Source organism: Apium graveolens, chromosome 1, assembly GCF_009905375.1.
Source record: "Apium graveolens cultivar Ventura chromosome 1, ASM990537v1, whole genome shotgun sequence".
Classification (NCBI taxonomy): domain Eukaryota; kingdom Viridiplantae; phylum Streptophyta; class Magnoliopsida; order Apiales; family Apiaceae; genus Apium; species Apium graveolens.
The window spans coordinates 117,435,490-117,448,386 of record NC_133647.1 but is presented as its reverse complement, the minus strand read 5'-3'; positions in this window follow the sequence as shown (position 1 = coordinate 117,448,386).

Here is a 12,897-nt window from a genome sequence, read left to right as displayed (position 1 = left end):
AATGATCTATATAATAGTAGCAACTCATATGGTTTGACTTTAATTTTTTAATATACGCAGTTGCATTTCGTTAATTTTCTTTAACAGACGTTATAACTGCATGGATAATTTTGGAAAAGTCTTATTCAAAACAGCTAATTTTATACGGTCTGACTTGTATATACAATTGTATACATAAATCTGATATGCCTGTGGAAGGAAAAAATTACTAATAATTTATAAATAAGTGTAATTCCATGCATATTACTCCCTCCGTCCCGTTATACGTTTCCTATTTTGACTTCTGACACTATTCATGGCAAGCGATTGACTATTAATTTACATCTAATCTATAAGATCAAATATAGTCATTAGTGATCTTGTTGAATTCATATTTATGAGTACTTTAATACAATGAAATTTTTATATTTAATACTATACGAAATTAAAGATATTAACAATCAAAAGTGTGCATTGGCAAACGTGTCCAACAAAAATAGAAAACGTTTTTAGGGACGGAGGGAATATACTGCCCCTAGCACGTTTTGTTCCTTGTGGCATTAGATCAGACAAGGACCGTAAACTCACACCAACATTTTGAACATATACAATTTTAAGTTCTTCCTGAAATATATAGCCAACCAGATTATTAAAAAAAGTAAAACAACAACCACAATGTTTTATTCAACAGAAAAGGTGATAACTGATAGAATACCTTGAATTTTTTAAGATTATTAGGCGAGTTCTCTGTTATAGAATCCCAAACATCTTTAAACATTCTCTTGCGCTTTCTCCACTGACTTATTGGTACTTAAATATAATATTTTTCGCTCCTCAAGATTTACTAGAGTGATACCTTCACATAATATGGTCAATTTCTCTTCTATATTGCTTACCTTATACAAATCAAAAAGGTATGTTTGAATGTTTTGCTACGAAGACTTAAGTGAATAAGTATTAGTGTGAATCATGTATGCAAATATTCGTAGAAACGAAGTTTCATCTCTTTTCCATGTATCTCTTCAACAGTTAGATTAGACTGCAGGAATTTAATATCTGTAAAAGGCCAAAAGCACATAAATTATATAATTACACCTTAAACTTAGTTTCTAGGAAATAGTTGCCAGAAAGTTTAAGAGGAGTACCTCTCTCTACCTCGCTGATAGCTTTCCTTGGTTCATCTAGCTGAGCTTGCAGTTTGGAGTTCTCTTCCTTCATTCAAGTAAGCTCTTCACTATTTGGAACGTTAAACTCATCTTGCCAAATAAGGTATATTTTTTGCTTATCCTTTTCATTTAAATAATATCTATCAGAGTGTCTAGTGTCGTCTGTATACCATATTAATCTAAGTAAGTGTTTGAATATGTTGCGAACAAGGTATTGGTGCGGTGGTTGAGCTCTTGTACCTCTTACAGTCCGGACGTGTGCGTGTGTAATTAATTAGCAAAAAAAAAGTGTTTGAATATGTTTTTCCAAAACTACCCCTATAATTTTAACGTCCGTCGGAGAGAATTAACGGAATGCAAATGTTAAAAAAATTAAAGTTAAGCCATGCAAGTGGCTATTATTATATATTAGTCATTTTTGTGCAAAAATATTATAATTCAGACCATCTTTATGCCATTAAGTCATTTTTTATTTTGAATTTATATTCGAGTTCTCAAGATATTTTTTTGTATTTTCTGTTTTGTTTTGTCATTTCAAAAATATATAAACCCATACAATGCTAATTAAATAGACGAAGAAGTCCTTGATTATCTGTATACACCAAGGATTTAACGGAACACATTAATATATAACGAAAATACAATTTCACTATACTGCAATTGGTGATTTTAGAACAATGATATTTCAACCGATGTTATCGTCAAAGTTCATGTACATACTGTATCAAGTACACTTTACTCGTGTTTTTATCAATTTTCTTAAAAAATATGAAATGAGACGAAATATTAAAAATTTTGGTACGTTACCAGTTTTTTTGTACACGCTAAATTTACTTAAAAATATTTGCTTAAGAATTCTTATAAATAAAATTATATTTTAAATTAATTAATTGAAGTTGAGCATTGGAATTTTTTTTTGCCAAATTCAAAGCAGATTTCATTAATGACTTGAAAGAGATTCAACCGGGACAAACCCCCAACTGATCATGCAACCAGGTTGAAAAACAAATAGAGCTAAATAATTAGCCATTTTATTTCCGGATTGCTTAACAAACTGAATACAAATATTCTAAAAATTAAAAATGAAGGTAATGGTTTTCCGGACAATACAACACGCATCTCCCCCGATAACAGTAGCTTCACAATTAACACTCACATTAATTCGATTGGTATTGCAATGTTCAGAGGACTCAATTGCAACAACTGAGTTTAGAGGCCTCATGTTATGAACAAATATTTTTTGTGAGAGGTGAGCACATGTGATTTTCACCACCGTTCCAAACGCACCCCAGCTATCTACCTGCCGGACACCAGCTATAGACCTGCCGAAAGTGTTGTTCATGCGAGATATCCAGATCTTCCAATACACCATCCAATTCATTTTCAACACAACCACCACATCGCACAGAGCGAGACACATCGCATAAAGCGAGACAACCAAACACACAAATAATAACTTAAACAGAATAATATGAAAAAATCCAAAATTCAAAAATCTCGGAATAACACCAAATTATAATATGTTGTTAGACCATAGATTTTGAATCCAAAAACTGAATTTTATTATAAAATCCAAACTCTTACCTTAGTAGATATGAAAACTAAAGTGAAAAACTGTAATGGATTTTTCGAGTTTTGTAAAACAAATCTCGATTTTATTAAAGAAAAGGTGAATAAAAAGAGAAGATGAAGATGAATATGGAGATAGAGATGGGTAGAAAGGGTGAAAAAGAAGGTAGGGCGGCTAGGGATAGGTGAAGCTAGGGCGGGCGACTCTCATGTTGAGCATTAGATTAATTAAATAGGACCCAACATCAATTTGAATCTCCGGTTCATAGTACTATTATATCAATTCGTTTGATACACAACTTTCTCTGTACATTTAACAACACCCATACCCTATCGCTCGCATATCATACCAGGTTCATCATCTCATGTTCTTTTTTCCCAATTATATTAGCTTAATATGTGTTTTATTACGATACAATCTCTTATACTTGTCTATCATTGATTCAATTTATATATCTTTATTTATTAGTTGTTATTAGTTGGTTATTCGGTACTGTATTATAAATAAACAACCCTAACTCGAGGTAGATAAGAACCGTTGGATACAATAATGAAATAGTATTTGCATTTTACATAAGTTTATAGTTCGAATCTCGGTAATATCATATTATAGTTAAATATTCATATCATTTATTTATTTTCAATATTTATTGCCTAAACTATCTATAGAGGTTTAAATTTTAAATCTTATCAACAACATATTATATTTAGAGTTTATATTCTATGTTTACAAATAATAAATTATGACTAAAAAGGTCATAAAATGTATGTTATTACAAGTTAATATCTTTTATGATATATTTTCAATTAATAAAAAAATATATTAAACTCTTAATAATAGTTTTATGAAAAACAGTCATATTAAATCTTATTTGTGTAACCAGGGTTTTTTTAAAACCAAAATTATTGGAGATGTCAGGAATCGAACCTCAAACTAATATAGTTAAAATACATTAACAACTAGAAAAAAGGCCCAAATGTCATTATTTTGATACAAATGAACCTTAATGTCACTTTCTGAAATTATGTTCTTCAAGTCACTCTATAACCTAACCCGGATTCACGTTTTTATGTATTAGGAAAACTGCATTGCGTCTTCCGTTTACAACAATTTCTTTTTTTTTTTTAATTTATTACAAAATTAAGTCGCATTTTAGGCCCCTTAAGCAACAATTTATGTTACATTTTTAACAATAAAACATAATCTAAAAATATTTTTTTATTCATTTTAAATTAGTATTTAATATTTTTATAGGGTTTCAAAAATATTAAAATTTTTATTTAATTTTTAAAATTCAAGTGTGGACCCTAATTTAACAATATTTAGTAATTTAGGGTTCAACAACTCCCTATTTGGGTTTAGAAATGTTTACGTAAGAAATAAATAAATAACATAACGAATTAGTGTTTAGGATTTATGGCTAGAACTTAAACTATAATTTATTATACCCTAGAAACCAAATTCCAATTATTAAACATTTTTAATATTTTAAAACTTACTAGTTCTCTATTTGGATTTTAAATTTATTTAATATCTATATATATGAATAAAATACGAACAAAACACATCTTAGAATATATTTTATACTTGAAAACACCACATTATCTAGCATATTTTGGGTAAAGAAAAAAGTAAAAAAAAAACAAAAAAAACGTAATACCAACCTTCAAATTGCTTTTTTCAAAACAACAAATTTGAAAGTAGCGTTTACTCGAAGTTATGTTTTTTAGCCAATCAATACAAGGTTTGAAGCACCGTTTTGATTTTTTCAAATTATGAAAGAGAAAATCGTTAATCAAGATTGTGTTTTCCTTTTATAAAAAAAATTAATGCAAACGGAAGACGAAATCACTTTTTGAGGTTTGTTAGGTATGAAGTGTAACACAAAGTGGGTGAATGTGTTTTTTCTTCATTTATAGCTTTTGTAACTTGACAGCTAGATGAATTTGCAGTGATAAAAGACTACATATAAAGACACACGTAATTTATCAAAAACTCACTTGATTTGTATTAAATCAAATTTGTTTGTGCTATAAATCCGTGTTCTCGAAAATAAGAACTCAGCTACTTCTCTTTAGAGAATACAAGATTTTCTAGATATTTTTGTTACATCTAAACAAAGGATCCGTGACTTATTTTATAGATCAATATGCACGATTTACAAAACTAGCACTAAAATAAACTAACTCAATTTCTAAAGCTCATTTGTCTGTTTCCATTTCTAGTGCAACATATCTGTGTAGAATATACTAGGTATGTGACCCTCTTTTGTCCAGTTTATCTTGGCCCTTAATCTTGCATTCTTCCAGCTGCATATGTAGTCTTTCCAATTCAGTGATAGAATTTTTTGTTAACTGATAATCTTGGATCTTCAAGTTATTTATATTCTGAATTTTGAAGTTGTTGTCGAGATCTCTTTTATTGTGAAGAGAAGTCACATATCGATATGTAAAATAACTTATAAATATCTCTACTTCTTGATAAGTATTATAACTTGTCGAGATCTCTAGTTCTCTACAAGTTGAATAGCTTGTTGATATCTCCAGTTCTCTACATAGATTTTGACTTGTCGATATCTCTAGTTCTCTACAAGTAGATTTTGACTTGTCAATATCTCCAGTTCTCTACATGGACTTTTGACTTGTCGATATCTCTAATTCTCTACAAGTATATTGACTTGTAGATATCTTTTTGGACTTCTCTACAAGTCATTTTGACTTCTCGACATACATCTCTATACTCCCTGATCTGTGACTTGTCGATATCTGACTTAGAGCATTATTCCAGGAATAAAATTATTCAACTACAAGCTGCTACATTTCTCTCGGAGGCATGATCAGAACTGATCTTCTTCCAGAGTTTATTTCTTAGCTTGATGGTTGTTCATAGAAAAATCTTCTAGTCTAATCTCCTTAGCATTTTTATAGACTCGAGAAATACAAGTATAAAATACAATTAGATTATCATACAAATAATTCTTATAATTGTCATAGTGACTTAGTCATGTTATGTACATGCATGTCTTGCACAACAATCTTCCCCAATTCGTGAGAAGATTACTTGTCATAAATTTATGCTTGGTAACAAGACTAACCCCAAGCTAAAATTAAATTAAAAACTGACAAATTGACAAAGTACAGATTTTATACATCCTTGCAATTACATTCAGAATTGACATTACAGAATTATCTAAATTTCTCATACCCTGGTTGTTCTATAATCAGATCCATGAGTTTGACAAGACGCTCAAGTTCTTCAATAGTTTTAGTTTCTCTTAGAGCTTCCACTAGCCTTATCCATTTATTTAGTGAGTAACTGTCAAGATATTTTACTCTGTACCTTGACAATTTATGAGTCTTGAAATTTAGAAACACACCATCAGGAGAAACTCTACTCAACCCTTTATCCTTTGGTTAATTGGACCTTTGCTCAAACATTTCAATATCCTTAGCATACTTTATTTCATTTTCTTCCCTCTCAGCCTTTTATCTAGCATGCATTTCATCTCTCTCTTTCGACCTTCTAGCTAATTCAGCCTTCCTCATCCTGGTAAAATCATCCTTATCATTCATCAAACTGATCACTCTTTCAAGCTTCACTATTGAGTAATTTTCAATAACTTTTTTGTTGAGCAAGTTGAACATGCCATTCTTAAAGTAGATTCTTACTTCTCCCAAAGATTCTACACGGACTTTGACTATTTCTTCAGCTAACTGTTTGTTGTAGCCATCATCTATTATATTTTCTGAGATAGTTAGAAAATCATCCTAATTGAAACAGTTCCAAAGAGCATCAGATTCAACTTCTCTTTTCTTTGCTTTTCTCTCAGTAGACTTGAAATGAGTTTTAGTTGGAGGTTTGAATGAAGGAGGTTTATTGAATTTCTTTAAAAAGGTTTGGTTGTTGTGATAGGTATATTGAGCAGAGAGTTGGTTGTAGGTTTGTAGAGGTATTTAGGCTTTAAGGTATGGATCTTTAGAGTTTAAGTTTGTCTAGGAGTTTGGGTTGAGGTTGGTAGAGTTTTGGATTTTTGGTTTATTGGTGTTTTCTTGGAATTCTTACCATATTTTCCATCTTTCTTCTTCCCTGCTTTTTTCCCTTTCTTTTGATCATCCTTGCTACCCTTTGCCCCCTTATGACTCCCACTTCCTTTGCTTGATTGACTTGGATTTGAGCCAAAAGATTTGTGTTCATCTTTCTTTTACTCATCATCTAAGTCATCATCTTTTTCATTTATCTGGATTTTTGGTAGCTTGGTGTTTGCATTCTTCAAGTACTTGGAAAATATTTTGATCATCTCAACATCTTCATGAGTCTTGTTCTTCTTTTTTCAGCTCTGTCTCAATTATCATCACCAGCCTTTTATTTCCCGTGACACCGTATTTTGGTAATTGAAAGTATTTGCATCTCCTGGTGTTGGGGCATATATAGGCCACTCATTTTCTAGGTTTTAGATAGGCTTCAGGAAAAGCTCCTATTTGACCTGATTTTAGTTCATGTAGAAAAAACGTGTCCTCTGGACTCATCACTCTTACTTTGTTGATGAAGATATCTAGTTATAAGGCTATTCTTGATTGTAGAAATAAGAGATAGACCTGCATGCACCTATCAACACCATAGTCATTTACATTCACCACAAATTCTCTTTTCTTTGAAGCTTCGTCTTGTGACCAGTACCACTCTCGGGAAGTTGACATTGTTGTTCACAACCTTTTTGTAAGTGAAGTGATTTAGGTTGAGTGAGACTCTCAGGCCTTCAAAAAAATCACCAAAATCCATGTTAAGACAAAAACCTTCAGCTGCCATCTTGAGTTGGCATCATCCTGCTTGATTTTAGCTTGGGATCCATCATCTCCCCTTAGGCTTGTTGGCAGGTAAAGTGACACTATGAGGAATATAGGCCCTTACTATTTGAGGAGTTTCCTGAAGATGGACCTTCAAAGCACCCATGATAGCTCCCAAAGACACACTTGTTTGCATTTGAAAATATTTCCGGGAGTCTATCAGGGACTTGATGTCTTGCTATTGACTTTCAATAAGAGAAGTGAGCTGTGAGACTTGAGATGTAAGAGATGCATTAAATGTCTATAGTTCATTAATTTGACCTTGTAATGTTTGAACTTGAAGAGATGAAGTGGTGGAATGAGTAGTTGTTGAAGTTGTAGAGAGAGGTGTACCAAATATATCCTACACCACTTTTCTGATTTCCTCCATCATTAAAACTGAGGGTTCATATCTTGTCTTATGTAGTTAATACGAATTGACCTTAGTGTCATTGTTGCTTGATATTTGGTTTTGGACAATTTCATGCACGACCAGAAATGATTCTTGTAGATTTTTTATGCTTGTCTCAACACCAATAAGACTGAATGTGGCCATCTTCTCAGCAAATTTGTTGAATTTATCCTTGATCTCAATTTGAGATGGCACTAGTTTATCAATTCTGTCACTCACTATATTCTTGATTTGATCTTGATGACCATCCAGAGTCTTCTCAAGGGAATTTCTAATGAAGTGGAAATCTTTCAATTGTGCTTTATAGACCTCTATGATGGCATCATATACTTTTTGTGGAGTGAGGACTTTGGCATTGCTACTCAAAATTATGACATATTCTTCCCTGAATCTTGCCAAAGCCTCATCCATGTTAATGTTGTAGTCCTTTGACAACTAAAAATCTATATTACCATCATGTTCAGCTTCATCAACAATCTTTGTCTGTTGATCTTCAACATCTTCCTTGTAGGACAAAAAAACTGCTTGATAGTCTTGATTGGACATATCAGTAATAAGTAGTTGTTGAGTGATGTTGGAAAGGCATGCATGTTGATCTACAAGAAAGTCATTCATGATGATAGGTTGAGCTTGAGCATCCTACACCCATTATGAGATGAGCTGATAGGGTTGTGTAGATATGGAGGGTAGGTTTGTGTTTAGTTGGCTGGAGGTTGAGGTGGATGGGATGGTGTTGGTATTTGTGACTGGAGTCAGAGTTGAACTCACAATTGAAACTGTGGTTTTGACAGTGTATTGTTCACTTGGTAAGTGAACTTCCATATGAATTGGAGGAGAGTTGACCAGGTTACTATAATATACCATGGCCTCAAACTCTTGTTCCTTGCAAAGAACTGAAACTTGAATGTGCTACTGTATTTGCCTCCCCAATAGCTGGATCATTGGAAATTGGACTCCTAGCTTCAATTGTCAAGGCAATTTCAGCTAGGGTTTTGAGGGGAGTTGTTTCTTCAAAAGAAACCTCCAATTGAATTAGAGAGGATTAAAGTAGCTCCCCTTCAAGAGTACTACCCTCAAACCTTGTAGTCTGTGAAGACTGTTGTGCACATGAAGGTGCATTAGAAACTTGAACCACAAGGTCTTCAGTAAAAACTGATGAAACCTATGTGTTTATGATGGTGTCATCAAGGTCTACATCAATATGTATCATCTCGCCATCTAAAGGTTGGGTCTGAGTGTTGAGCACGGTTTCAAGAACCGTGTCACTTAATTTTGGTAGAGCTTGAGAAGTGGATTGATCAAGCTTTTCATTGTACGAAGAAGAAATTAGGGAGATAAGATTAGTGATATTTATGTTGAGTTTTGGCAATTCCCTGAGTAAAAGAGGGAGTTTCAAGTGATGTGCTCTCACTCAAGTGTGTGCCAGCCAAATTACTTCTTTGACCCTCTTGAGAGTGCTCAAGAGGGAGTGTAGGCTCTTTAAAAATTATAATTAGGAAGGTGCTTGATTCAATAGGGACATCTTGTTGAGAAAATGTCATTAGAATTTGTTTAATTCCCATGTTTACAGCTACATCCTTTTGAGAAGATGCAAAGGTGGTCATATGAGTGGTTAACTCTATTTTATTTCGCTTCTTTGGCTTTTTGACCAAGGGTGACACTTCCTCACTAGTTTCCTCTCCATTATCACTAACTATTACTAGGTTAGTTTGCTTCCTCTTCTTTTTACTAATTCCATCCTTTTGAGCAGATGAAGCAATTGGTTTCCTAGACTCTACAGGTTTTGAAGAAGAGTTTTTAGCTGTGGTAGGCCCCTGTGGGTTGTCCTGTTTATGTTCTTCGACAAGACCATAGGCCATAGTTGTACTAAATATTGCACTGCTTCTCATGTCAGGCATTGGGTAAGGGTAAGTTATAAATTTCTCTAACATGAAGTCAATGATATTTAGACTTACCTTTACCTAATTCTTTGTATTTAGTGAGCCGAATAGAATTTTGGACACTTATTTACAAATGCCTATTCGATTTATATATATATATATACCTTCTAGCAAATGTATGTCATTTACTTTATGATTTGAAGTAGACATAATAAACCTTAGGAAGAAAATTTCATTACCTCTACTTACCAAGGGCATGGTGAGTCTGGTGCTTAGCTCCTCAAGTATCAAGCTTCCAACATCCAGATGTTTGTTGTAGGCTTTTGAGTACACCAGCTTTAGGACCACACTGGATATGTTGTTATAGCCAGTCTTCCTACATGTGAATGCCATGATAGTGGAGTAAATAAAAGACCACTCCTTTTCAAGTTCTTCTTGTTGAGTCTGGCTAAATCAATATTCTCACTGTAATTGATGAAATCCATGAATTCAGCCCATTCCTGATGAGTAGGTACTTCAACCATATTGTCAGTAGAAATGCCCAGAGCCTTGTTGATGTCATTTACATTGAACTCAACAGCCACACCTCTTATTGTGCAATTAACCACCATAAAAACTATTTAATTGTCATTAATGTTGGTGTAAATGACTACAATGTTCCAGAAATCATTAAGAATATCCAAGTAAAGCATTAGGTTGGCTGTTAGTGCTCCTGATAGATACGAGTCAGATATAAACTTCATAAAGAACTTGAAGTTTTCTGGTGCCTGAGTTGGGTCAACAAAGGCAAGGTAGTTGGTTCCATCCTTGGCGATGACAGCTCTTATGTTGTTAATAGCCATTTGAGAGATTGGGTTTTGGTGGGTAAGAGTTTTTGAAGGTGATAAAGCTCGAAAAGTTTGAGAGTTGAGAAAAATCGCAGTGTTTAGGTCAATTGAGATCTCGAAAGCGTGAAGAGGGGTTATGTCGAGATGTCTGGGTATTTATAGGGTAGAGATGTGACTTATCGACAGGGAAAGAATGAACAGTTGAAAATACTTGTAGAGAAGTCACATGACTTATAGAAATCTCATGTCGAGATGTCATTTTCTTGACTCTTATCAAGAACTAGATAGTGACTTATCAAGATGTTGTACAAATACCCAGTTTGTTATTTTTGGACTAAATTATTCTAATTTATATTGAAGAATTCAACATAAAATTATATTAAAAGTATTTTAATGAAATAATTTTATTAAATTAAATTATTTCAGTTCTGAATTATCGAGAAGTCTAAAATTTGAACTACGACGCCCTCCAAACCCGGGGTCTAGATTTGGGGGTCACTAGCCAATAGTTTATAATAACATAATCACAGCAGAATAATATAATAAATATGACCCCTTACATGCACTGGATCGATCACAGTTATAGTATGATACATGCACTAATACAAACCAACTGTTATTATAAACCGTAAGTCTAATTAGTTTTACAGATTATTCAAATTTTATTACAAACCTCTAGACTTTTTCAAGCGTCCCAAAATAGTCTACCTGGAAAACACACCCAACTATCTATAAGCACTCGACTTCGGATCAAACCTGGAACTCAAGCCTGCTCTGGCTTAGCTGAAAGATTAGATTGATAAACAAGTATGAGCGAAAGAAATGCTCAGCAAGCAGTATAAAATGTGCTTGAAATGATAAACCACATTCTAATAATAATTGAACAACAGGATAAAATCAATAATATTTGATCAATAATAAAAGCTTCACAAGCTATCAACTATCAACGATAATTTTTAGATTGGAATCTAACTTCGACGGATGTACTATCACATGCTGATCAGCCCGTGTGATAGCACTGGTTCATGATTCATGGAAACATGTCCCCAAAACATGAGTACTCAAATAAAAAGGCAATATATTTGCCCGTGGCACAAATTGTGTCATAATATTTCATATAACACATAGTAATAGCCCTCCGCTGGACCGTCCGTCCCGGTCACTTACGCATTCATCCAATCCATAAAATATTTTGATCAAAAGAGCCGAATCAAAGGACATCCTTATCTGTATAACTCCCCATTTCTCATGGTCCAGAGCTATCTCAACAATCGATGGCGAAATAACTAGAACAATTAGTTATTCGCTAATCTCAATCCAAAGTTTTACTGTATGGAGTAATTTGTAGCGAAATGTAAAAACATTTAACTATTCTGAACTTAGAATAGTATGGAAAATTGAAAGAATAAGGTTCAGAGTCAATATCACTTGAATGGTAAGTAAAGATATAAATACTTGCATAATATGTTCGAAATACACGTCACTTGAACGATAAGTGAAGTTAGGGGTACTTGCCTGGTATGCTCAATAACCTTTCACTATAACTCTGCTTATAGATGCTGGCTACTATCTCCGTCTAACACTTGACTGTACTCCTTGCTACTCGATTCTATAAACAAAAGGACTATCTTAATTGACAGAACCAAATTCAATCGACGTAACTATCCATCTTGACATCTACCCGATCATTTTATAACTAATCATGGCATTTTAAAACTGTAAACAGATAGCATGCATATCACGTAGCAAGTAATCATGGCATTCGTATAACGCGTAATCACATATTTCATGTAACACATAAGTCAGATCATTAAAAGATATGTCTTAGTACGTTCAGAATGAAAATCACGACAATAATAATATTTACCAATCAGATACCTACTCAAACTGATACAAAAATTAAATTTCATTGCAACACAAAAGAAATTAGGACTCAAAAGTATTTTTATTGAAAGCGTAATATTTTTCTGAGTCTATACGCGTTCGTTTCGTATTAAACGGACGAACGATTTAATTATTATGAATAAAATAAGAAATAAATGGAAACAAATCAATTAATAATAATATTAATTGATTTTAAAATACCAAAATATAATTTTTAAAAGATTTAAAACAATTTTTAGGAATTATTTGAATTAATTATAAATAATTTACATTTATTTAACTATTTATAAATAAAATTAACTGATTAAATGATTTTAATCAATTAATTTAATTCATAAATAATTAACTAAAATAAA